The sequence below is a fragment of the Lutjanus erythropterus genome, chromosome 17, assembly GCF_056507025.1.
Source record: "Lutjanus erythropterus isolate fLutEry1 chromosome 17, fLutEry1.hap2, whole genome shotgun sequence".
In the NCBI taxonomy this organism is placed as follows: domain Eukaryota; kingdom Metazoa; phylum Chordata; class Actinopteri; order Lutjaniformes; family Lutjanidae; genus Lutjanus; species Lutjanus erythropterus.
Window position 1 is genome coordinate 23,621,563 of NC_139333.1, and position 26,856 is coordinate 23,648,418.

Genomic DNA, 26,856 nt, shown 5'->3' on the forward strand with positions numbered 1-26,856 from the left:
TAGACTGTCTGTACACTTGGGATAATAATTGGCCATGTTGTGTAATTGTTTGTTGTTGTTGTTGTTGTTGTTTGTTTGTTTGTTTGTTTGTTTGTTTGATTGATTGTTATTTTACAAATTTGTTGACTTTTCTTTGTTTTATATATATATATATATATATATATATATGCTATCCCGGACCCCATGTTGAAGACCAGTGACACAGGATTTGATGGTATACATACATCTTTTACAGCTGTGTCACAATTTCGATAATAATTGACAATCGATCGAAATGAGCAAAATCAAAATCAGAGGCAGATTCTTCCAGTATTTATTTATTTTTCTCGACCCACGCCTACTTGCATAGCTTAACGGTTGATCTTTACAAATGAAGACATGATCATTTAGCGACAGCATTAACATCAGTGCTGAAAATAGTATGTATAAATAAAAAAACTGAATCATGACCTTAAAATTTCAAATTCAAATCTAATCATGGATTTGAAGAACTGTGACACCCCTAATCTTTTCAATAAACTGTGACAACTTATTGTCATGTTAGCAATGGGGCTAAAGAGCTAGCTAGCGAACTCAGAGACCTTTTTCCATCTTTCTGTTTACTCTTCATGGAAGGAAATTGTGTCAAATCAGTTCAAGAACTAAATGCCAGGGACACAGTAGAAAGCCTTGAGAGTTATTATGATCAATATTTTCCAACTTGATAGCAAGTAAGTGGTTAGCTTGCAAGCTTTACTCACACAAAAAGCTAAAGTTCATATCTATTTGGTTTGTCTTTTCTGTTTACAGCTCATTCTAAGGTCACAAAAACATGATTCAGGTGATTATACATCAATAAAAACATATCTGTAAATTTTATAGTCAATTTGCCATATTCTATTTTCCATTGAGAAAGTCTTTGGATATTTTTTTACTGTAAAAATCAAGACATGCTGAATGACTGTATTTTCCTTATATCCTTGACAGTGCTACACCAGGAGTCTGCAACCTTTAAACATGAGTACAGTACTTAAAAAATGAGATCTGTCGAGAGCTGCTTCTTTTTTCCCTCTTGATTTTAGTTGAGACATCCTTGATGACATTACATTATACTCAGCCTTCAAGAACACTCTCCTCTGCTCTCCTCTTGATAAAAAATAAATCGCAACAGGAAGGTCATCGCCAACTTTTAATCAATATGACTTCCAATATGAACATGAAGCATGTTCATGTTTTCACATGAATCTAAATCACGCTGTCTGCTCTCTCTTCCCTTCCTTCAAGAAAATGTGTAACAAACTGAACTGTCAGATCAATGGATAAAAACTATTTGATTAATAAAATATATGTAATATTTAAAACAAGAAAAGAGGTATTTCCTTAAGGTTGGGGGAAGCATCATGTAGTATTTTTTAGCACAAGGATTTCAGGTTTTTATATATATAGGATATAAAGAAGGACGGAAGATGAAAAGTCTTGAGGCTGATCTTGATGCACCTGACAAGAATGAAGCAAAAGTTTGAGAAGCGTTCAGAGGGTGAAAAAAGCCTTCGGTGAATCCAAACCAGCGAGGAAGGTAGTTATGATGGGCCTGCCCTCGTGCACGCTAGTTATGAAACACGCTCACACATCACTGTCCAACCATTACCTGTGGCATGGTTGTTGACACACTGATGCTTGATGCTAGCTGAATAGCGAGATTGCAGATCAGAGAGGGTTGTCCCTGTGCTCAGCTTTCTCATCTTGATGGATTTTTATGCCTCAACTAGCTAGTTTTTATATCGTCTCTATGTTCAAATAGAAACTTGACATTGGGCAACTTCAACATACAGAGTTTATGTGGAAAAAGCATAATTTTGCTACCCCACCCACCAAAAAAACAAACAAACAAGCAACAAAACCTCATGGAAATGTGAATGCCTTTTTGTTTTTCTTTGAGCTCTGATACTGTCATGGTTTGGGGTTTTTTTTTTTTTTTTGCTATGTCCTGTTTTATTTTGTAGTCCTGGTCCCCCCTCATGTGTCCCATCTTTACTTCCTGTCTTTGACCTTTCCCGCCCTTTTGATTAGCATTTGTTTCACCTGTTCCTGATTAGCTCCACCTGTGTCTGATTGGTTCTTTGTCTATTTAGTCCTTGTGTTTCTCTGTTTCTGTGTCAGCTTGTCATCCCCTTTGTGTGTCATCCTGTACACTCTGATCATGCTTTCATGTGTTGGATTTGGTGTTCATTTTCAGGGACTGTTTTTTTTTGCATTTTGCCCATTTTGCCCACTGTGGTTGTGACCTGACTGCCTTCACATAAACTTTTGTTCATTCATTTTATTTATGCAATGCATTTGTTTTATTTTGACACACTGACAGACACATTTCTGAGGATGTAATCAGCATAACTTGCAAAAAGCCCATTGTGTTGTCTATCCAACACGTTGTTGCAGGGCTCACTTTATCTACCCACCCCATGGGTACCAGTTGCAACCACACTGTCAACAGCTGAAAGTACTGTTTTTGCAAATGGAGTCTAGTGTCTTGTGCATCATTTGCAATATATAACGCAGTTTCCACTCAGAAAAAGCTGTATAATGTCAAGATAAAGTGGTGTAAATATTCTAAATATAGTGTACACATTAAACACTTTTATTTTAGGTGGCTAAAATAGGTTTTACTGCCGACCCTGTCCACAGTAGTAAATCACTTAACTACTGGAACTCCTGATTCAACTGGTGGTGTGCCAGCTGCCATCTTTTGTCGGTAATAAACAGACTATGGATAAGTACCTCATACAACCCCGCTCCAGAAAATACAAACCATCCCTTTAAAATGTTTATAATAACCCGCTCCATATTTTTATCTCTCCAGTCACAGTCGGTGGGAAGGCGAGGTTAGAGGGCTCCCCAGTCCAGGACAATGCTTAAGACACAGCAGACCTAGAATATGTATTGGCCCATTAGTGGCAGTCCAGAATGCATACCGCATCCAAATCACTACTTATACACTAGTTTGGCTTCATGGTGAGTTGGGCATCTTTGCTGTAAAAGAACATGAACTGTGTCTGGACTCCGACAACGTGCCTCTATTGTAAATGCCTCCACATGCATCTTAAACCACATTTCTCTTGGCATTCTCTTGTTCTCCGTGTCTGCATCTCTTTAACTTTTGGGCTGAGTGAAGCAGCTATGGTATGTTGCATATTGCCGGCACCCTCCTCTGTTTAAAAAAAAAAAAAAAAAAAAAAATCCTGTGAGTGTCTGGAATCTCATCTAGCATGAACAATGAGGCCCGGGACAAAGTATAGAAAGGTAAGCAGGTGGCTTTGTACTGCATGTGTGTGAATCGGTGTGTGTGGCTGTACCAATAAGAATGTGCAGGCGGTGTGTGTGTGTGGTTGCGCATGTGTGTATGTAAGGTGGTAAATTGTGACATTTTTTTTTTTTTTTTCTCTCCTCAGAATGGCAGCGGCTCTCATCAGAGGGTTGTATATGTGGCGGCGTAATGGGGTCACAGTAGATGTGCAGGACAGGCAGGGGCTCTATTTCACAGGCTGAGAGATGGAATGTGCAAGGCGCTAGCTGGAGCAGGCCGCAGAAGGGTCTGAATAATGAATTCTCTCTCCCCGACCTGTCTGCTTTGTGCCCCCCCCACCCCGCCCCTTCATTCCACCCCACCTCCCCTCCCCTCCACAAAACTTGGATATTAAAAGATGTCATAGGCAGTGCAGTGTCACAGCAGAGCCAGTGGTTACGATACAGGGACGGAGAACACTCTTAGAAACAACGGTACTTCCTGACTGGCTGAGGTTCTCCCTGTAGTCATACGCTTTTTTGAAAAAAGAGTTCGTCAAGGCTTTTTTTATAAGACCAAGGGTTCCATTAAAAATCATTTTTGGAAGAAAGAGTGCTTTAGCGATTGTTGAGGGCTTGGATGTTCCTATCCTCTTAAATATTCAAATATTCACCCGTTTGAATATAATATTATTAGATATAGATACTTTTTAATGGTGCTTGTAATGTGTCTGTTCAGAACAAAGAATCCTTAAAAGACAAGAGAGCTAGAGGTGACTCCCTTAGAATATAAAGTGAGTCTCTGTAGAACCTCCTGGGTGGATTTTAGATTAAACCCCTGGAATATAAAATGGTCTTAGGCAGATCTGCCTGGGTGGGTTCTGGATGAAATCCTTAGAATATAAAAAGGATTCTCTTGAGATCCCCCTGGGTGGTTTCTGGTTGTATAGAGGGATTCTCTGTAAATTCTGCTGGGTGGGTTCTAGATGAAATCCTTGGAATATAAAAGAGTTCTCAGTAGGTCCACCTGGGTGAGTTCTAGATGAAACTCTTAGAACGTAAAAGGGTTCTCTGTAGGTTCCCTCAAGTAGGCTTTAGGTTTAGATCACCTTGTGGGGGTTCTAGATGAAACCATTGGACTATAAACGGGTTCTTGGTAGATTCCCCTGGGTGGGGAGGAGATTAATATAAAATGATTATCTGTAGAACCTCTTGAGTGGGTTCTTGTTGGCATCCATAGGTGGAAATGGTTAAGGATAGAACCATTACCCCATTCAAAGGTTCTCTGTAGAATCTCTCATAGGATTCTCAGGAGTTTTGGGTGGAACCTTTTGAAAACTCTGAAACTAAAACTCTGAGAATATAAAATGACTCTCAGTAGAACCTCTTGGGTGAGTTCTTGTTAGCACCCATAGGTGAAAATGGTTAAGGATAGAACCACCAGTTGGTGTAGAAGCATTACCCCATTCAAAGAACCTGTCATAGGATTCTCAGGGGTTTTGGGCAGAACCTTTTATAAAAAGTTCCATCAGGAGCTAAAAATCATTCTCACATGGGGACAAGTCAAAGAACCCTTTATAGCTCTGGTTAGCACCGTTAGTTCTAGGAGTGTATAGTGTGCAGAAGCAGATAAAGACTGACAGAGTGATACGATAAGCCAAGTGATTCAGCGTTTGCTTGCCAAACACAGCGAGTTCTGATTTGTACAATTATGGCAGCTCTTTCCAGATGGGGAATGACAGGATGGGTCTTGTTTATGGAGGACACCGTGTGGGAAGAAACTCCAGAGAACAGTTTGGACATGGGCCTGAGAACGACGGAGACAAGCCTGCTGCGCGTCTACCAGCTGAGTCCACACGATGACAAACTCAGCTCCCCCCCGCCCCCACTTTTTTTTTTTTTTTAGGTGACAACCGAGGAGTTTTACTAAGCAGATTAGATACAGAAACACTGCTCACCAACCTTGAGTTTTTACCTGAGGGGAATCTGTGCAACAGTTCTCCCTGCATAAGCACAAAATGACAGCGCTGCTCAGCGCCTAGCCTACTAGAAACGTGAGTACTGGATTCGTGATAGGAGGTGACAGAGTCATGGCAATCATATTTGTTGTTAAGTGGGCATGAATTAATAATTTTAACAAGCTCTGGAGCACAAGAAACAAATTAGGTCTTGAAAACAAACATACAGAGGCACGTTCTTTTAATTAAAGTGTTTGCCTAACGATGATAAGAACATCAACAGGTCCTATAGCCTGCAGGTTCTATGGAGTCTGTCTGAAGAGAAGATATTAAACGTCCATTCTCTTCTCCTGCTGTTTCATCATCCTATTTCATTAGACCCAGATAATTGCGGTGTGTGCGTAGAAGTGTGTATGTGTGTGTTTGTGAGTGATAAGAAGGGGCAAGGTGGATGGGGACAAGTAGGAAAGTGACTTTAAGGCTGTGCCACATCATTAGTCTACCAGCCGGGCTCACTAGGTAGAGCATAGCTGGCATCTTACATTATTAACTGACACACTGAGACACTAGTGGAGGTTTGGTGTGTACAGGACAGACACTACAGCACATCAGTGTACTACAAGGTGAATGGAGACAGCACAGTCTGATTACCTATTCACAATGTCGCCAACTCAGCCAATCAACCGAGACACTGGTGAGACATAACTGATACAGACATGGTGGCTTCTGAGCAAAGTGGCAAAGGTACACACCTTAAGTACTCAAGCAGAAGTTAAGATACTTGTGTAAAAAAGGATTCTAGTCTAGTATAAGTACTGATCTTCTTTACTCATGCAAAGGTGTATTCAAAGTGTAAAAGTAAAAAGTAGCCCTCTGAGGTTTGTGATGATTCTCAGTCATCCAGGTCATGGTATTCTCTAGAGATGTACAAGATGTACAAAGGCGGCTTGGTTGCTGTTTGTGAAGATGTTTAACCTTCTAATCTGAAGGGCTTCCTCAGTTCCAAAAAGGCTTTCAAGGGCTGTCCACAAGCTGGACCAGTTGCCTTTGTACAGGTCTTGGAGAATAGCCTTCTGAATGACAATTCTGCTGGATGTTTTTCTGTGCAAAGACAGAGACAAAAATGCAACTCAGCAGAACCGCCTTGGTCAGAATTTCACCGCATTAGATGTGAAAATAGTCTGGCTGTGCGGGCTCACTCGTCCTCCGGCTCAGTGGGTGCAAAATAAAATGATTACAAAAGAAAAACACCCCAAAAAATGGACTCAGCCAGTCGCCAATACATTCATCCAGTCGCCCAACGCTATGGCAACTGTGGAAAGATCGTCCATCCATTGAGTGAGCGTGTATGGATTGGCCTGTCTGATCCGACTAGCTAATTTTTATTTATTTATTTACTCTCCAGGACTGCAAGAGTGAGTGACCTTACATACTCAGAGGAGCACGTATTTTCTTCAGCAATAGTTAAGAAGCAAGGCTACAAAACATGCTAACTAGTGTTAGCTAATATGCTTAGGGAATTGTTTTGCCTCCAGCTTAGCTCCGCCCACAAAATAACAGAAGAAAAGGGGTGTATTGTCCTGTCCATTTAGGTTGAAATCAGTCTTGATGTTGAGAAGGCGGCACGCAATGCTGCAAAATAAAAATGAGGCATTAAAGCTTAAAGTGATGAGCCCATTGTCTTAAAATTTAGGGGGTGAAAGTAAAAGTTGCCAGAAACACTCACACAGATACCTTAAAACTTTTTAAGTACAATAACAAAGTATTTGTACTTCTTTACTTACCACCTTTGCCTCTGAGCACACAGTGGTCCTCAGTTCAACTCACGCCTCTGTTGGTGTGTTGTCTTCTCCTTGTTTTCCTGTGTTTTGACATACCAGCAGCCCCTGTAGATGGCGACTGGCCATGGTAGAAGTGCTCCTCTTCTCTGACAGAACAAATTAAGCTGAGATGACAGACGAAAGGCCAAATGGTTCCAGAACAGCACCACAGAAAGCGCTGTTAATGAAAGTCCCTTGTTGTGAAAATGGGGTTTCACAGGAAGTGGCAACAGAACCTGCCATGAATATGCAACGCCTCAGTCAGCCAAGGCTTATTTAGCATACTAACAGAGGGACAGAATTTTGGAGCCGCACTGGATAAGGGCAAATGTTCTGTGGAAGTTCACTGTACAAATGTGCCGTAGCCTTTCAAGTTTTAAGGACGACCCTAATGTGGATTTGTTGCTTCATCCGTGAACTTAACGTGAGGTGAGAGTCGAGCTTTTTGTAGAGTGTATTAACCAGCTACTTAAAATGAGAACTGTAATTAAAAGGATGACAGCTTTATTAAAACATGCAGAAGAGCTGAGTACTTGATTAGCAGAGAGCAGCTGATTTACACTTGTGTGTGCGTATGTGTGTATGTAGCCCTTGCTCTTTTAAATGTGGCATACTGGGACTATTTTCCCAGGACACGTCGTCTGTAGATTGTAATATTTTCTGCCGGCCTTCAAAAAACTTTTCCTTGTTCATGGCATTGACAGTTATTCGGAGAGCGTGGGTGGTCAGCGGTATGTGATTATTTTGCTGGTGCTTGAAAAAAGTGTTATGGGCTGAGAGAAACCATTTATAAGACCTTGTTTACGCTTTCCTAGACTTTTCTCCCCACCGAGAGACAGACGGCATCTGCCATAAAGCAAAACTCAAAACCTAGTTTTCCCTTCAACGGTGGCAGGCTTAATCCATGTAATTCACTGTGAAATCTGATTTGTGGTGACAATACAAAACTGAGATAAGATGGTATTGTAATTGTCTTGTGCTGCCAGTCAGGGCAGATTGAAGCTGAAACACACACACACCTACATAGAGAGACAAACATACACAGACACACACCTGCAGAATTAATTCTGGCTGTTGTGTTTGTGCGTTCAAGGCAACCTTAGACTGGTTTTCAGGTGCTGACCATTTTAACATCATTGTCACTGTCATGACTCAAAACAAATAAACATTTCTAGTCAAATAAACACGATACTAATTCAGCTGTACTTAAGAATCAATCCAAAATTCTACAATCCAAAAAACATTTTGATTGATTGTGCGTATTAATTCTTTAGTTGTGCTCAAAAATGCGTTTGTGAGGTCACAGTTCCGTCCAAGCGTTCCTCAGATGTCACGTTCACAAGAGTGGGACGGACGTGAGGTTACAGTGACCTTTGACCATCAAAATCTAATCAGTTAATTTTTGGGTCCAAGCGGACATCAGTGCCAAGTCTGAAGAATTATCCTCTAAGCTTTCCTGAGATACTGTGTTCATGAGAACATGAAGGACACGGTAAGGTTTGACCACCAAAATCTAATCAGCTCATTCTTGAGTCCATTTGTGCCAAGATTTGAAGAAATTGCCTAAGAGGCGTTCTTGACAAATCGCGTTCACAAGAATGGAATGAGCCAAAAACATAATGCCTCTGGCCACAGCAGTCGCTGGCATAGAGCCATAAAAAAGAAAAGGTTTTTCAAGGTTTTTCAAAAAATTTTGAATCACAGAGGTCATTGAGCGTACAGTCATGAATATGCACAAAAAATTATGATGATGATGGGTTAAGTGGTACGCAAGATAGGCTGCAGACAAGCGATCGCATGATCCCCTCCCAGGCTTTCGACTGGCAGAGATAATGAGTGTAAGATATTAAGTTCACAATTCTTCAGTCACAGTGATGAACATTAAAAACAAATTTGATTTCCCTACGCATTTTCTTAGTTTGAGGAGTCGGTTCTTCATTTCACACAAAGAACTCGCAGCTGCAGCTGCTCCTGTTGGAGCTACTTTGTTCCAGCGTTGGCACAAAGACAACATGTGAAACTGCTGCCAATGAATTTATTAAATTTAAGTGTAAGAAGGTAGAGAGTGAATTCAATACTAACCTTCATCATGGTTCGCAGTGTTCTCATTATTGTAAAAACAAACAACCATGACTTATCTTAAAGTGTATTGGAGACACACAGCAAGTTTTCATCATGTTTTCTTCAAACTCTAAAAAAGAAAAATCTCAGGAGTGTTTACAAAAAAACAAAACAATGCATGCTGGGAAGTCAGCTAATATGGTGATCATGTTTCTATAGAAACTTGATTTAACTAGTTGAATGAACTCTGTACAGTACATTAATTCAGCTCATTTTAAGTTAAAAGGTTTTAAGTTAGAAGAACACAAGTGTGTTGTGAAAATAAATAGAGTGTTGTGCATTTAATTTACTTGAAAAAATAAAACTTCTATATATAGGTCAAGTTAATGAGAAAAGATTTTTTTTTTACAGTGAGTAAGAAAAAAGCAGCCAAGAACAACTAAAACAAACTTGGCCTCTTAAACACTTCACTGCAAGGATCAATAGATGCAAATAAACAATGTTAGCCTCAGTTTTTTCGAGGGCAGTGTCTTATTGTGGCTTGCCAGCCTCCATCAGCACATCTTCATGAGGATGCAAGGTTCAGAATCGAACACACAAAGGAGTCCGGCAGCTACTTTGAGCTCCCTCTTCTCATTAATGTCTAAATCGTATAGCTGATGGGCTGGGGTGTGTGGAGCTTGGCAGAGCCCTGCTCTCTGGGACTCACCAGCATCACTTGGACAGATGGCGGGAGGAAGCAGCTGTGACTAAGGGATATACAGAGGAGCCAGAGAGCTAGCTGCAGCCGCGGCACTGTGGCAATGACACAACCTCAACATAGAGGTTGAGAGCGAGGTAGGAAAGACGGGAAAACAATGGAAAGTAGCCTTGGCTGCGTCACGTACGCCGCCAGGCAACGGGCCACCGTCTCCATCCCTGTTGCGAAGCGAAACTCTCCCACGCAGACGGACACAGCACCGAGCTTCAGTCACTCTTTCTCCTTTCTTCCCATTTCATTCAGGTCTTCAGAGCCCGCCAAACCAATCCAATAACTTCCACCCAAAAACTACCTTAACTAGCTTCCTCTGATATCTCCAAGCACCAAAAAAAAAAAAAAACTCCAGGAAAACTTTAGGCCCTTTCCTTTCCTCATCCTGGTTGATGTGCTGTTTGGCAGGCGGGATGCATAAGAATGAGCAGTTAGCAGCGTTTGGAGTCCAACTGGGGGGCCTAGCTTGAGAAATGAGCTGGCATTTGCAGATAGGCAGGCACAGACTGATGGAGTCACTCTGAGGGGTTCAGAGGAAAATTTTCATCGCTTTTCTTGGGGGGTAAATCATGCTGTATGGTAAAAGGGCGAGAGCACTGAGGCACTGTGGGCTGAGGCACAAGGCAGCCGTCTGAGCACAGGACTTCTGCTGAGCACGATATTAACATGCGCCAACATGTCTGCGCTGGCATGTGATTCTGTTATCAGTTGCCCTCACTTTACTTCTCACTTGACTTTGGATCATATTGAGTCAAGACGAGTTTGTGCCTGTGAATTTTGTGAATTTTTCCTCAGAGAAGTTAAAAAAAAAAAAACATACCGCATGCCTGTTTATCCTCAGGTATTCTGTTTGATTCTAAGATGAGATGCATTTGCAGCTATTCCTCCAACGCATTCCCAGCTCCCTCAACAACACATATTACTTCTTTTATTCCTCTCTCTTTTTCCAAAGCGTAGCAGATGTTCCCCCGACAAAATATGTGAAGTTCTTTTGGGGCCTTTTAGGGACGACAGCACGAGTTGTTCTGCTTGAAAAACAGCCATTTCCAATTAAGCGTGGTTTCCAAATGAAGGGGTAAACAGAGAAGCCTCCAAATGGTTGTCATTAGGGGCTCATGTTAGAGCTCGCAGGTTAGGGCCCCACGCGCATTAAACAGGGTCTGCTCTCAAGACGCACACAAAACAAATCTGAAAAAACAAGCCACAGGAGAGCCCATGTGACAAAATGTAAACATTTCATTCATTCTTCAGAACCGGGACAAATCATCTTCTACCAAAAAACCCCCCTAAAAATTATTACTCCTAACACTCTTGTGAAAATGTGGATATTCTTTAAGGATCTAAATGTATGCAATATATCCATTGTATACAATGTTTTGGTTTGCTTTATTTGTTTTTTTCATCTCTAAACTTGTCCTATGCTAGAAAATACCCTTGTGCCAGACAAGAATTCACAACTTCAAACAATTTAGAAATGTGTTAAAAGCCTTCAAAATCTAAAACTAACAACATCTACTGAAAACACAGGTGTAAAAACATACAATTATAATCATATTTGATTTAAAATACATTATTTTTAAATACAATTGTTGGATTTTTACAAAATATGACATAATCAAGCATAAAAAAGGGTTAGCTTTACCCTCAGGACCTCTGTCTCACAAAAATACTGCCAAAGCACTGGTAAGACTTCTATGTTTTGTCTCAACTGTCCTTTCTAAATCAAAGCTAAACCAGGATTATGTTGGTCAGAAATTTCTCCTGTGATTAGCATTAGGAGAACTCCTAGAAATTTAAGAAATATTGTGAAAAACTCCATAAGACGTCAGCTCCGTCAGATATTCCATTTTAGTTGACATCCATGCAGGCAGAGATGAAATAACTCTCAGTTCTCTTTAATAATTGAATAATGTGTTAGAAATTAGTCCTGGGATAAAAAAAAAAAAAAAAAAAAAGTCAGTTATCCACATGAGCCATTGATTCCAAAAAGTTTGGACACGCCCCCTTGTGTGATGTCAGCTGTGTCAGCTGGCTGTCAATTCAAAGTAATAGAGAAGTCAGAGAACTTATATATGTTTAATTTGTTAAATATATGTTCATAAAGATTATAAAACGAGTTTATGTCTGCAAAAATATGTCATGGTGCGTCTAACGTGCGTCTTTTGTGTTATAAATGATATTATATGTTGTTTATCACAAAGACAAATGACATTACTGACAGAAACAGAAATGAAAACACATGCAGCTAATTAAATTATTTTTGATTTAATGCAAAAAAAACAAAAATTTTCTGCATGTTTTATGTTATAATAGCTTGACTTTTTGTGTGTCTGGGAGAGTTACCTTAATTCAAATACTATCTAATAAAAAAATTAAATCACTCGCAGGTTGACCCGTTACAAGACTTAATAACCAAGACTTTGATCTTTTACGTTGTATTTTCCCAGCATATTTCAACCCCTCCTCAAAATACAGTTTTGTCCCAATTCTCAAGAACGAGTGATTTATGTGTCCATGGATGTGTGTTTCTTGCGTGTTTATGTGCTTGTGTGTGCATGTGCCTGCCAGAAAACAGACTGAATCTCATTTACAGTCCATGGGGTCACTTATTGACTGAATCAAACCCCCTGACAGGGCCCAGACCGAATGGAAGCTTAACAAGATTACTGTTATATATAGCAGCGGTAATGGGAGCCTCTCTGGAGATTCTGGTGCTGCTGATTTGTGCCCTGCTACCCAGATTTGAGCAGAAAACGCCTTACATTCTGCACACAGCCTCCCTCCACCAGGAAACTCCTGATGCATTACAGTTGCAACGGATCAATCAATCTACCTACTCCCAGCACTCCCATCTCTCCACCTGCTGCCTGCCAGGACAGTGATTCCTCAGAGGACCAGCGCCTGGGGCTGCACTGTCTGAGCCCGTGCTGCCCATGCATGCTCCTCCACTTCCACCAGCAGTCAGAGAAATAACCGTCTGAACGGGCATCTCCCTCCCGTCCCCTCCTGCGCGTATATTCAGGGCCTAAATCCAATCGAGCAACAGATTGTTGCTCTCCGGCGTGCCGCTAGTCACGTCAATTTAAAGCAGAGGAGCTAAAGATCGAAGGAGGTGGGAGAAAGGAGCGTCGTATTAGAAAATGCGGCGCCGCCACACTTGTTTTGATTAATGGACCTCTCTCTGTCCGTGAGTGACGAATTATCAGAAGGCGGGATGGCTCGTTCATCACTGTCAGCCGAGGCCTGCTAGTGTGGCGTCTCCAGTCCGGCAGCCGGTCCCGCTACCATCTCGCCCCTTATCGCTCCCACCTGGTCCTGGAGATTTGCGGGAGAAGAAGAGAAGCAAAAGGCCTGGGGGAGCTGGCGCAGCTGAGACGCTGAGGGTCGGTGGAGACAGAAATGGACGTCATCTGGAGATTTACTGTATGTTTATGCAGATAAACTGACGGTAAATGCCTACAAGCAGGCACCAAAATATTATCACATGACTGAAGTTAATTTGGAGAAAGGAAAGGAGGCAGGGTGATAAGAGTCTCCGTGTTGAACAATGAGTGGCAGATAGTGGATTTTGTTTTGTATCTCAGCCCGAGGCTCCGCTTGGCCTCTAATTAAGCAGGTAGAGAACGTTTGAGCAACGGGAATCTTATCTTTGCTTTTGCCAGGCGACAGAGATAATGTTCAGAAGCATAAACACTAATTAATTACCAAGAGTGTACTTTACTGTGAGAAGCTGGTGACGGCGTTACAGAGATACAGATAGAGACCGAAGACACACACACACACACACACTCTGAGAAATAAGGGTTCCTAAAGGGTTCTGCCTGAGGAGCTGAGGGTTGTGGAGAACCCTTTTTTCAAGAAGGGGATTGTCAAGGATTCTTTGGCAGACTTTGAGTCAATTAAGAACCCTTTCAATCCAAAGAACCTTTTATCCCTTGCCAAGGCACTTTTTTTTTGCCATCATATAAAACCTTGGAATATAAAAGGGTTCTTAGTAGAACACCCTGGGCAAGTTCTAGATAAAACTCCTGAAATATAAAAAGGGTTATTGGTAGATGGGTTCTTGTTTAGCACTCTCAGAGGGTGGAAAGGTTCTCAGTAGAACCCTCAGACAGGGTTGTGGGTGGAACCATTACACCATAGAGGGGTTCTCTGTAGAACTTCTCATGAGGGGTTCTGGGTGAAAACTTTCAAAGAAGAAACTTGGAATAAAACAGCAGAACCCCTTGGATGGGTTTTAAGTAAAACCCCTGGAATATAAAAGGGTTCTCAGTTGAACCCCTGGTAGGGTTCTGTTAGCACCGTTAGAGGGTGGAAAGGTTCTGGATAGAACCCCCATACAGGGTTTTGGGTGGTACCCTTAAACCCACAGAAGGGTTCTCTGTTGAATTTCTCACAAGGGGTTCTGGGTGAAACCATTCACAGACGGTTCTAGGTATAACCCTTTATGTGGTGGAGAGGTTCTGGATAGAACCACCAGACATGGTTCTGGGTGGAACCAATACACAATAGAATGGAAATAAAAAAAAAGTTCCTAATAGTTTCTAAATATATCCCCTGGAATATAAGAGTTCTTGTTAGAACCCCCTGGATGATTTCTGGATGAAACCCTTGGAATAATAGAAAGGGTTTTTGATAGAACCTCCAGGGTATGTTCTTGTTAGCACCCTCAGAGGGTGGAAAGGTTTTGGATGGAACGTCCCCACGGGGTTATGCATGGCACCCTTAACCCCACAGAAGAGTTTCCTGTAGAACTTCTCATAGGGGGTTCTGGGTGAAACCATTCACAGATGACACTTTATGCTGTGTTCTGAGTAGAACTCTCTGAAAGGGAGGAACCAAAATTGCGCTCCTATTGGGACAAGCCAGAGAACCCTTTATGGTTCTAGTTCACATCTTCATTTGTGAGAGTGTACATACACACACACACACAGACACACACACACAGAGTCACCATAAAATAAGCAAAACTCTCATTTCCATTTTTACGCTCTGTCTCCTTCTTCATATTCACTCTCCTCCTCCTCCTCGTGTCTCTGGCTCGTGCACCCAGTCCCACCTGGACAGCGGCGGGAAGGTAAAGCAGTTGTTTTTCAGGCGAGGTACTATCCTTTGACACAGACAGCAGACCGAGCTGAACCGGTGATGGATGGGAAGTGGACAGCTGTCGACAGGCAGGAGGACGGCGGTGCCGCGAGCGCCCGACGGAGACACACCTAATTCCCAGGTCTTATTTTGTCAATAAACAGCAGCCAGCGGCACTCAATTAGAGGGCTTTATTGACTATGCTGCCTGGCCTGTGTCAGATGTCAGCTGGTGACACAGCGTGATGTCCGACAGTGACACTTTCTCCGAGATTACAGAAAATAGAAAAATCAAAAGAACATTGCAGAGGCAGAGAAAATAAATAAAGGAGGGAACGCAGAGGGAGGATTTGAGAAATACACAGTGGAGCAAAAGATGGGGTGAGATTAAGAGCAATAAAAAGTAGGCGAGTGGGGGCTACAAAGCGTTTTTTTTTTTTTTTTTTTTTTTTTCAAGTGCTCGGGTTATTATGTCTTGTTGGGCCGGCTGAATGCGAGCTTAAGCAAAATGTAAAAATGTAAAAAATCAGATATGACAAGTAGTCGCAGTAATTGGCAGGTTTCACTTTGTTGTCTTTCATGTTTTTCCGTGCCTCTAGACGAGTCAGGATAAGAAAAATATCCTCCTTCCCATCTCTTTCTTGAGAGCGAACAAATCCTCTAACCGGTGTTTGTTTTCAGTCGTCTCTCCTGCAGTATGTTGTCTTTTGTTTCACTTCAAACGCCACTGCATCATCTGTTTTTCTCCTGGAGAGGCGGAAACAAACAGAACCACCAGCTTAGCCGGCTTTCCAAAGTAATTGGTTTGCAGTCATTCCTTGAAGTGGTTGCAATTTTTGTACCTAAAGATAAACATACTGTTAGCACGAGAACCCAAACAAGAACACATACTGTACTGTATACTCTTTCAGTCACACTGATATACTGTTTGGTACATTAATTCCCCCTATAGCTCTATCAACATCCGCAGCAATAAAATGCATAGTGCCACAAAATGTTGTTTTCCTTTCAAAACTATAAAAATATCTTATGAATATCTGTAATGACAATATCTTTAATTAGTAGTGCTTTAACAGTCGAGGAATTATAAGACCGAGCTGTGGGCTGGTTCTTTTTTAGTTCAAGAAGGAGAAAGAAAACTAATCACAGATCGAGGAGCCGCCGTCAGACATGTAGCAGAGAGAGAATATTGACGAACATAATATATAACCAAAAGAAAGTGAACCTGAACCTTTTCCCTATATAACTCTGTTAATTTGCAAAAGATAACAGGCTTGTTGCTAATGAGGCTGACATTTCAAGTTTACTTCCAATAAAAAAAATGGGGGGAAAAGACCGCCAGAAATACATGTCATGCATGGGCTGCAGAGTTTAACTTTTTAATTTTTTTTCCATATGTAAGTTATATTTTTTAGAAATAGCCAGCAATCAAAAATGTGATTGATTTTTAACATTTAAAAACATAACAACATAATAAAACATGGAGAAATGCAAGGAAAAGTACCATAATGTGCCCCTTTGTTGTGTAGGTAAAACAAATTAATTAAATTTAATACTTTATCAAGAGTTAAGACTAGAATGACAATGGAGCAGTGCAACATAATAACAAGAACATAAATGGTTGTTCAGATAAAATAGATGGACAGATTTATTTGTGAGCACACTGTTTCAACTGATTTCACCGTTGAACTGTAAATTCTGCAAACAGAATTTCTTAAGTCGGATGTTATGTGTGAGTGAATATGATTAATTTCCTTCCTGCGCTGCTGTAATTTTCCACACGGTTCCGCCGGATAACGTGTCTCTCTGAGAGATCGTGCCGCAGAACGGAAGGTTTTTGTGACTATCTGTATTGATCAGGCTAGAATTTGACTTCACACCTGCTACTGACTTAGCAAGATGAAGGCTTAAGCCAAGACGGTGCAACCGGTCTGGTTTACCCAAACTTAGAATGCCAAGTTAAGACTGACTTAGCTTAAGACCAAGCTTAAGTCATGTTGATACAACCAGCCAGGAGCTACTGTTGAATTTGTGTGTATTGCGTGACTGAGATGGTGCCCAGAAAGTGAACACAAAACTGTTGAGTATAGATCTGAGTAGTATCAACTAAATCATTTGCTCATTGTACATATTTAATAATAATTTATCAAGCTTGCTGATTTGACCTTTCTGGCTGGTTGTTAACTACTGAACGGCCGCCACTGATTTTGAACGAATGAAGATGCAGTTGCTCAGTTTCATAAAGGATAAAGGTTAAAGGTCAAATACATTTCAAATGTATTAAATGACAACAAACTGTTTGATGCATAGTGAAGCTGGAGCTTTCAAGGTACTTAAATCTGTGGGGCTCTTTGACAGTTTCTCAGTAACCTTGCTCTTTTGTGTGCAGTAACCCTGTTAAAATGTGATATTCGCAGCGGGGCATTGAGACGTATACGTGTGAGTCCTGGTGAAGCATTAATATTAGCAGTCTGATGCTAGCTAAGACATGACCTTTGGTTTTGTAGGCAGCCACAAACGTAAGTTTATGACAGACGAAGACGCAGTGATAAGCTACATCTTCCAATTAAAGGTCAGGTTTATTCTTTTTTTTTTTTTTGTTATTTTAGGGGAATTTCAATCAGGTTGTTGCCCGCATCTGAAACATTCTGGTTTTCATCATGTTATTTCCTGTTTTATTTTTGTAACGCTACCTCTTGTGTCTTTTCAGTTTCCTGTGTTTTCCCGCCTCTCATCAACCACACCTGAGGCCACTTACTCACCTGCCCCTGATTACCCTCCTTGTCATCTCTGTGTATTTATACCCCCACCAGCTCCACAAGTCTTTGCCAGATTGTCTTTGTTGTCAGTGATGCTGCTTCTAGCTTTTGCTGTGTTAGACTCCATGGTTTCGTTTGGACTTCGCCTGTTTATAGGATTTTAGTATTGTGCCCTTTTTCCTGCCTGTTTTTATTTGCCTTTTTGGACTCTAGTAAAGACAGTGATTTTTGTTTGAACCTCACTCTGCCTCCTGTGTGTTATCTGCACCTGAGTCTCTACCTTCCAGAGTTGTTACAGCATCATCTAAAAACTTTTTTCCCACGTGACCTGGCGTAGGTTTCTCCATGATGCTACATATAAACTCAGTAAGTTGAGGGATGGGATGGAAGGATATTAGCGCTGTAACCTATTTCACTGATATTTGCTAACTGCTGAGCAGGAGTTCCCGCTTTAAAAACTTGGGGAAAATGAACATGGAGTCGCCCTTTAAATACATTAACAAAGTAATAACACTGCAGAAGAAAAACTACCGTGAGCTGAATCGAGTCTGACAGTCTCTACTGAATACCTTACACTGCAATGTAATGTAAGCTTTACAGGTCCCTGCATTTACTTCAATGAGGATAATGCCCGATGACGTGCAAAAATCCCATATTTAATTTAATTAAAGACGCATCTGTATTGTTTTTTAATTGTTGGTATTAAAAATGCATTAATCAGGATGAATGAGATGTATGAGATGAAGCATGATGAGGTGTCCCAAAAATAATGGATGCTGCAGAGGCGGAGCCACTCCACTTCATCATTCCCTCCACTGACTTCATTATTTTTTCATGTTGGGATTCAGGACATTGCACTTCTTGTGCTAATTTAATTGCCACTTACAAAACTTCGGACTCTTTTCACCAACTTCATAAGTTTTTGGTTTTATTTTCTGTTAAGGAGTCACACCAATAAAAGTCTGTGACACATGAGCACTGCTGCTACAATTACTGGAAGTTTACGGGCCAGTAAGTGTTGTGTTCGAACAGTGAGTAAATTGTTGACTGGAGATAGTGTATATAAAACATTTGTATGAGAAACAAGTATTTTCTGTTGTGATTAGAAGTTAAATATCATACTTACCTCATTTTTTAATACTCATCACTTTTCTATTTTTTTTAAACAACCATGATGCAGGTGTTCTTGACAGAGCTCTACAGGGATCTAGTTGCTTCCATGATCTAATTATGATCATTAGCACCCAGCATGATGCTAAGCTGCACCTACACTGACACCCACCAGATGGTTCTCCTCTGAATGCCAAAGCTGGGTGGTGGTTCTTGATCCCAGCAGGTGGCCTCTCAACCAGCCTCTGACTCACCTGTGTGAAACATTAAAACACAGAAATATACAATAACACACAGCAGCGCCTTCACACGGCGAAGATTGAGGTGGCAAATTTTGAAAATCTCACAAGGAAAAAGCAAGTCAGCATGTTTGATGAGTGATTCATTCACGTCATTTTGGATTAAAGCTTCATCTAAATGAATGTAATGTAAAAACTGGTGTTATTTTTTCAAACAGTGATCTGATGTGTGGTTTATTGTAGTTATCTTAGGACTGAAAGCATCAGAGAAATTCTGTTTTTTGTGTTTCTTTAGACCAATAAATCTTGAGTTTATAGTGGAGTCACAGATCTCTAAATCCACATTTTAAGATCACACTTTGATTTGATTAAAATGCAGCACTGAGACTGCTCTTTTTAAGGCCTCCATGACATCTACTTCAACGCAGACAACGGGGGAATTTCAGCTGTGGTATAATCAGATCTCAGTGCTGCATTTGACGCAGTCACCCACAAGATATTACTAGACCAGCTGGAAATCTGAGTGGGACTTTCTGACACAGTACCAAACCGGTTTGTGTCTATCTGAGACAGAAATGACCTGTGGAGTTCCCCAAGGCTTCATTCTGGGGTCTCTGCTGTTCAGTATCTACACTAGCTCAGATTATGTATAATAATAAAATGTGTTACCATAATTATGCAGACGACTCACAAATTTACATAACCACATCATCAGGGGACTATAATCCAATACAAGCTCTCAGTAGTTGCACTGAATAAATCAGTAATTGGACGTGCCTGAATTTTCTTCAAGTAAACAAAGATGTAACTGAAGTAATTATTTCTGGGGCCAAGAAAGAATGATTAAAAGTCAGCGATTAGCTTCGGTTGGTAATGTTAATAACCACAAACCAAGCTAGATATCTTGGTGTGGTCATGGATTCAGACATGAATTTTAACAGCCACATTAAGACAATTACACAGTCAGCTTGCTATCATTTGAAGAATATATCGAGAATTAAAGGACTTCTGTCTCAGCAGGATTTGAAAAAACTTGTCCGTGTGTTTATCTTTACTCGACTTGAACGCTGTAACAGTGTCTTTACTGGTTTCTGTAAAAAATTGATCAGATAGCTGCAGCTCGTGTCCCCACAAAAACCAGAAAAGTAGATTACATCACTGCAGTTATGAGTTTTTTGCACTGGCTTCCTGTCCACTAAAGACATTATTTTAAAATACTGGTGTCGGTTTATAAAGCGCTGAATGGTTTAGGGCCAAAATACATGAACCATCCAGATCTCTCAGTTCGTCTGTAGTACGTCTGCTTTCTGTCCTCAAAGTCAAAACTATAAATGGTGACGCTGCATTCAGCTTTTACACGCCACATATCTGGAACAATCTCCCAGAAAACCGCAGGTCTGCTGCAGCTCTCGGTGCTTTAAATCAAGGCTGACGTCCTTTCTGTTTGCCTCTGCCTTTCAACAAACCACATCTGAGGTTTTTGATTAGCATCTTAAACTGCTTTTACTAACTTTTACTTTCCTGTTTTATCTGGACCTTTGAAAAAAAAAAAATAATGACACTCCTGCAGCGCTGGTCAGTATATGCTCACAGCAACTCAATTGCAAATAATCAAGCAGTGACAGCAAAAAAAAAAGGTTGCAAAACAATATTGTCCAATCTCAAACAAACACTTCTAAAGAATATCAATGAGAGGATATAAAAATACACAAAAAAGTAGTGCATTAGACATTCAGTTTGCAACCTTTTCCTCTATTTCTCTGTCCCTTGTTGCCTCCTTGATTATATTCCCTATTGGAGCTGTTGGGGCGTCTGGCTGTTCCATGTTAAAGTGACAATACAACAGCTGCTTATCATTACAAGTGCAGGTATATTTCGTTTTAGAAGCCAAAGACCTCCAATGCATGCTATATTATTTGAATGTTAGCTGTTTGATGGCTCAGATGCTCTTTTAATTAGCATACACACAGACTCAGCGTAATATTTAATTAGCCTGTAATGGAATAGGCCATAGTGTTGTTAGTCATATTGTATGTTTACAGCTTTACCTCATACTGTCACATAGTAAATGTTTCATTTCATTGTAATTCAGATTCCCATTAGTTTCATCCAGGCGCAGGCTATTCTTCCTGGGCTCTAGCAGGTCTTTCATTTTCTCTGTTTACTTCTCAGGTTTCTCTCTCGTTTTTTCCTCTCTATCAGTCCTCAGCCGGTGTCTAATTGGCAGAGGTGATGTGGAGTTTTCTGTCAGTGCTTCTACCACTCATGTTGTAAGTGGCAGACAGGCACCGGCAGAGGCTTGTCAGGGAATATGAGCAAAACTCTCGGAAACATTGGGTAGACACAAGTTCTCATGAGTCACAATCTGTTGTATCATAGTTAAAAGGCCTCCAGAGACAAACTTCCGAGTGGGCGTCGAAGGTGAGAACTTCAGAGCTGCTGCGAAGTATCCTCCACCCTCCCACACCCACCGCTCCCTCTTCAACCATGTTACAGAACGGGCGGCTGGAATCGACACGCCATGGTCAGACCTACCATTTGACAGTAGCGGGTTTATCGTCGTTCTCATTATCATAAATCATTTGAACACGCTGGCCGAACTCACCCTATAATTAGTTGTGCTTGGCAAGTGAACGTCCACTTGGCTGCGGTGGATGCTCATTTGTGACTTTGGCACATGGCTTGCAGTTAAATTGTTTGCCTAATACTCTCAAAGAATTACTCCCCATGCAAGTCCAACCTGTACGTCTGGATTGCTCCCAGTTTGGAACACAGTTTGAAAGCCAGGGGGCTTTGTTCTATCTTAACTCAGATGCAGTGACAATATTTGGGAATAAAATATTGGCTCTGAAGCCTTCTGTGCAGCAGCAGTATTTGCAGAGAAGGTCCGGTGCCTGTAATTACTACCTCAGCCCGACCATGAATTTTATCCCCAATAAAATGAATAAAACTTCACAAGCTCTCCCCAGCCATAAAAATCCAGCCCAATTTACATATCTTCTTAAGCTGGTGTGAGACAATCCCTAAATCCAGTTTAACCTCGACACGTTGAGCCGCACCTGCATGCATCATTACATCCCTCTTTCTTACTGCTTTTTCAAATACATAATTAGGGCACACACCGTGGCAGTATACATTAACACAATTTTGAGGCCGTTTAAATCTATTTTTTCCTTTAAAGGTCCATAGTTGTTGATTTATTGGCAGAATGTGGAATATTATATTCATAAATTTGTTTTCATTGGCGTATAAAATAAAAATCATTGTGTTTTCATTACCTCAGAATGAGCTGCTCGTATCTCCTCTTCAGCAGAGATGGTCATGTTTCACTGCCATGTTTCCACAGGAGCCAAGAAGGACACACCAAACACTGATTTTTGCTGCAACCACAGGTTCTCCTATATGCTTGGAAGGGGAGGGAGAGGCAAGGTGTTAATAATAGGTTTTTTTGTTAGCTGTTGAGAACTAGTTGCTTGTTGCTGTAACTTCCATGAGAACACGTAAGATGCGTTTAAGACTGAGGAAGGAAGCCGGCGGACGTGACTAAATTTTCATAAACTATGGCGGTTCTTCAGCTGAGCCGGCGTTGATGTTGCATAGTTTTCAGGTGGTTTATCTCATTTCTGTATATCACTTTCCACTCTGTCATTGATCGTTTGGTTTTCATACAGTCTGATGATCAATATCAGCCTACATGAGCCTAATATTTTTCGAGCTCACATTTCAGTGCCTGTCTTTGCTCTCTGCGATGTGAAAACATCCGATTACAGTAGGAAAACGTACAGTGTGCATCCCGCAATTGACAGTGCACCACGGAGCATCTCTCCAGCTGGGCAGGCAGACTGGAGTCAGCTGATTACGGCATCTATCACCCCTCTCCACTGCCATCACTTATTATGAGACCCGCTTTCTATTGATATCAACGCAGTCACCCTTACAGATGAGTCGTCCTCCTCCTCTTGCAAGATTTCTTGGTTGTGTTAACTGTATTTGCAGGACATGATGGAGAGAAGAGACCAGAGGGTAGAAAACTGAAAAATTTTACTTTAATTCAACCCCAATATGATTGGCTCTGAGAGTCTGCTGTTATCTAACAAAAAAAAAAAAAGAGAGATGAGACTGCAAGGTGATGCAAAAAACTTTACTACCAAATCAAAGCTCTAATAAAAGTTGCAGCATGGAGTGTTAAGCCTCATTCATTCTGAGGGTGCAACATCCCAGAAATCATTGCCAGTGTCCTCCAGTGTGACTGCGAGTGCACCGAACTCGAACAAAGGGGGTGAAACAGAGATTCAGTGTTTTGATAAGATGACTCAGGGTCATTGGAGGTAGTTATTACGGATTTATGGATAACTTCTGATTAATTAATTTTTACCAAACAGTCTTTTATCTTCTAGCTACTCTCATTTACCTTATCTAACGAATAGACGTTTAATTATTTGTCCATATCTGTCTGTAGGGTGTGTATTGACTCCCTGGGAGTCTAGAAGAATTTTTACTCGGCTAACCTTGTGACATGGCTGCTTCCCCTGCTGCAGAGCAATTGAAACACAATTGCCATGCTTTTCATTCAGCAGCATTCATTGCAGCTTGTTTCCACTTCATTGTCAGGACGATGGGTCAAAGCTGTGTTGCAGATTAACTGTGCAAATAAATAAGAGACGGCGAGCGAGCGAGAGCCCGGGTTGGGGCAAATCAATAGGGTCAAACGAGGATGGAAACCAACGAGAGCGGCGGAGGGTGGAAGGAAACAGCGAGACGGAAGTGGAGAGAGCGGTAGGTAATCAAGTGAGCCATCAACTGCATGTTAAACCCACAGGAACCATTTTCCCTTGAGGAAATGATTGTTCGGGAGCACAGTGAGGGCTCATCTCCGTCGACTGAAGTCTGCATTAAGTGTCCTGCACACAAGACCTGAGGGGGAGGAGAAGAAGCTCCTAAGTTGTGATTTATTGATTCAGCTGCTCTGGTAATTTGGTGTTCCTCTTTAGCTCATTTACTTATAACATTATCTTTATATATTTAAGGGATAGTTTGGATTATTTGAACAGGGGTTATGTGTATTAACACAGTAGACGGTGGCAGGCATGCCCCCAGTGAGAAGGGAACCATCACAGAAGCAATGTACTGCTGCAGAAAAGGTCAACAACAAAAGATATTTCAGCCACTTAAAAAAGTTCCACCTAACAATTAATGTGAACGCTATTTTTAAAATATTTCCACTGCTTTACTTTGCCATCAGACAACCTTTTCTGATGGGAAACCACTGTTGTATAAGCCAAATATGGCTCTCTCCAAACCAACCAAACTCAATGGGCAAAATCACTTATTTTAGTTTAAAGAAAGCAGAAGTTGGTGGTCTAACACTGCTTTGATCTATTCGTTTGTCTGTGTTACTTGTGTGACTGGTAAATCTGTACTATTTTTTTAAAACATGAAAGTCACACAGTAACACAAACAAGTTTAAAGATCAAGGCAGTTGTACGTCAGTAACTCCCGTGTTCTGCAAGGTAAAATTTAAAATTTTAAAATTAAAATTTTGCCAATGGATTTTGGTTGGCTGCGAGAGTGCAATGTTTGGTTTTATAACCCACCAGAAAAGTAGAGCGGTGAAAATAATTTGAATATAGTGTAAGCATAAAACGATACGCTATAAAGAAGAAAAAGCTGATAAAACTCAAACTTGCTGCAATAGATTTTTGAGTTTTGAGCCCAACTCAAACTACTGAAGAAGTTTTTTACCAACTACTAATCATTTTTTGAAGTAACTTACTTTTCTTCTTTAGATACCCCAAATAAAGTATTTTTTAAAAATTATGGCGTAAACTCATTGAAGTGAATAATAGTAAAATAATAACAATAATAATAAAAGTATGAGGAATAAGTTCACTGTGACCATTTGTTCAAATACATTTTTTTGAGTTGCTGAAACTTAAAGATTAATGTATTTCTTTAGAAGTGAACTATAGATTTTGAGGTGCCGCTCAAAACTCAGAACTCTATTGCAGTAAGTTGCCTTGAAATTCTGAGTTGTCTCAAACTTTTGTTTTTTTTTAAACAGTGTTGGATTTTTTTAGGTGGACTCTTTTTAAGTGGCTAAAATACCTTTGTTGCTGTTCTGTCCATAGAATAAGGTTGCTTAGCTTCCATGCTGGTACTCCTCTCTGCTTCTCCAAACTGGGCGTGTGTCGGCCACCATTTACAGTAGCTAACACACTGACTGTTTGAATTATCCCTTTAACATTATCAGATGTAAGGACTCCTTAACTTGTAGTCCATCTCCAGCATCAGGCTGTGAGTGTTTGCTGGCCTGATGCATAATAGCTACTGATTGAGCTGAATCTAGGAGGATATTATCTCTTTAAATGGCTGAGCTAGCCCTGTCATTTCAGCCCTTTTCTAAACAGACAAACAAAGCCCTCCCAAATGAAATCAGAGTCATTGGAATCCATGTAAATTCCGAAATAAAGGTGAAATGCAAACAAGATGCAATTACACATTTCGCTGCAAAGCTGCTGTTGTTTTCCTCGTCATTTCTCTCCATGTCACACCTGCAAACAAACAAACTACAGTGGAAAGCAGCAGAGCAAGAGGGGCGTTGTTTCTGCACAGCCCAGAGCAGGAGCATAAATTCAATTGAGGCGAAATTCTGTTTGTGGCCTAAAAACAATGAGATGGGGTTTATTAAGTGAAAATGGGGAAACAGTGAGTGTGGAAAAGCTCTTCCAATTGCATTAGGACCGGATCTGGGAGAGCTGGTGCAATAATGGCACGGCAAGCCGGGTCAGATTACAACAGGATGGTAAAGGGTTTAGTGGACAACGAAGGCCCAGAGAGAGCAAGACAGGCTGACTGAGAGGCTAAACAAAAATTATGAAAGATATTGGAAGTATAGAAAATGGAGTGAAGGAGAAGTGGAGGAAGTTAGAAAAGTTTTGTGCATCGGAACAACAGAGTGATGTGAAAACAAGTGTATTTAAAAATACAGGCTGGTTTGTTGACTGATGCATATTCTCATCTATAAAATAAAGACTGCTGTTTGTTAAAGCCTTTAAAGCAACCTCCTGTGTTTTCCTGATCTAATCTGGTTGTTTATATAATGACTTCCCTCTTTAAGTAACACCAGGGAGATAGATGGATGCTGTGATGCTGCTACAAGAACACTCAGGGAGCTGTGAAGGAACGGTTGGCCACACAAAGCTTGCGAATTTGACACTGGGGACAGCAGTTTGTGTCCTGCAATGACCGCTGATGAAGACAGCCTTTCTCTTCGTTTTTTTCACCCCCCAAGTACATTCAGTTGGCTAAACTTAACTATTGGATTATGTTTCCAAAAATCCATTACGAGTCAGTTTTTGAATGGTCACAGGAGCGGTTCTGGAGCAGGAAACTGAATTATGTAGCAGTTATGTGTATCCTTTTTTTGCCTGTAATGGTCTAATGGTGCCTGCCTGTTGTAGTTGTGCTTCATTTTAAATTTAAATACTTCATCATTGTGATTATTATGGTTGATGACCATCGGCAGGGACACTGGAGGTCACCTGCAGCTGGACGATGCTGAGAGTAGGTCAGTGACATCATCCTAAACATTGCACGATATTCATGTTTTTTGTACTAATTTGAATACCTGGGATGAACTATAGCTATAGTAATTAACCACAATTATTTTAAAAGCAGTCTTTAAAAAAACTTAGCATGCAAGTCATTTTTCAATAAAGTTTCTAATTATGTTGAAATACTCCCTCGTTATTTTGAGATTCTAAGTCATTATTTCAAGAAAGTGTCCCATTATAATGTCTTGCATCTTTGTTTATAT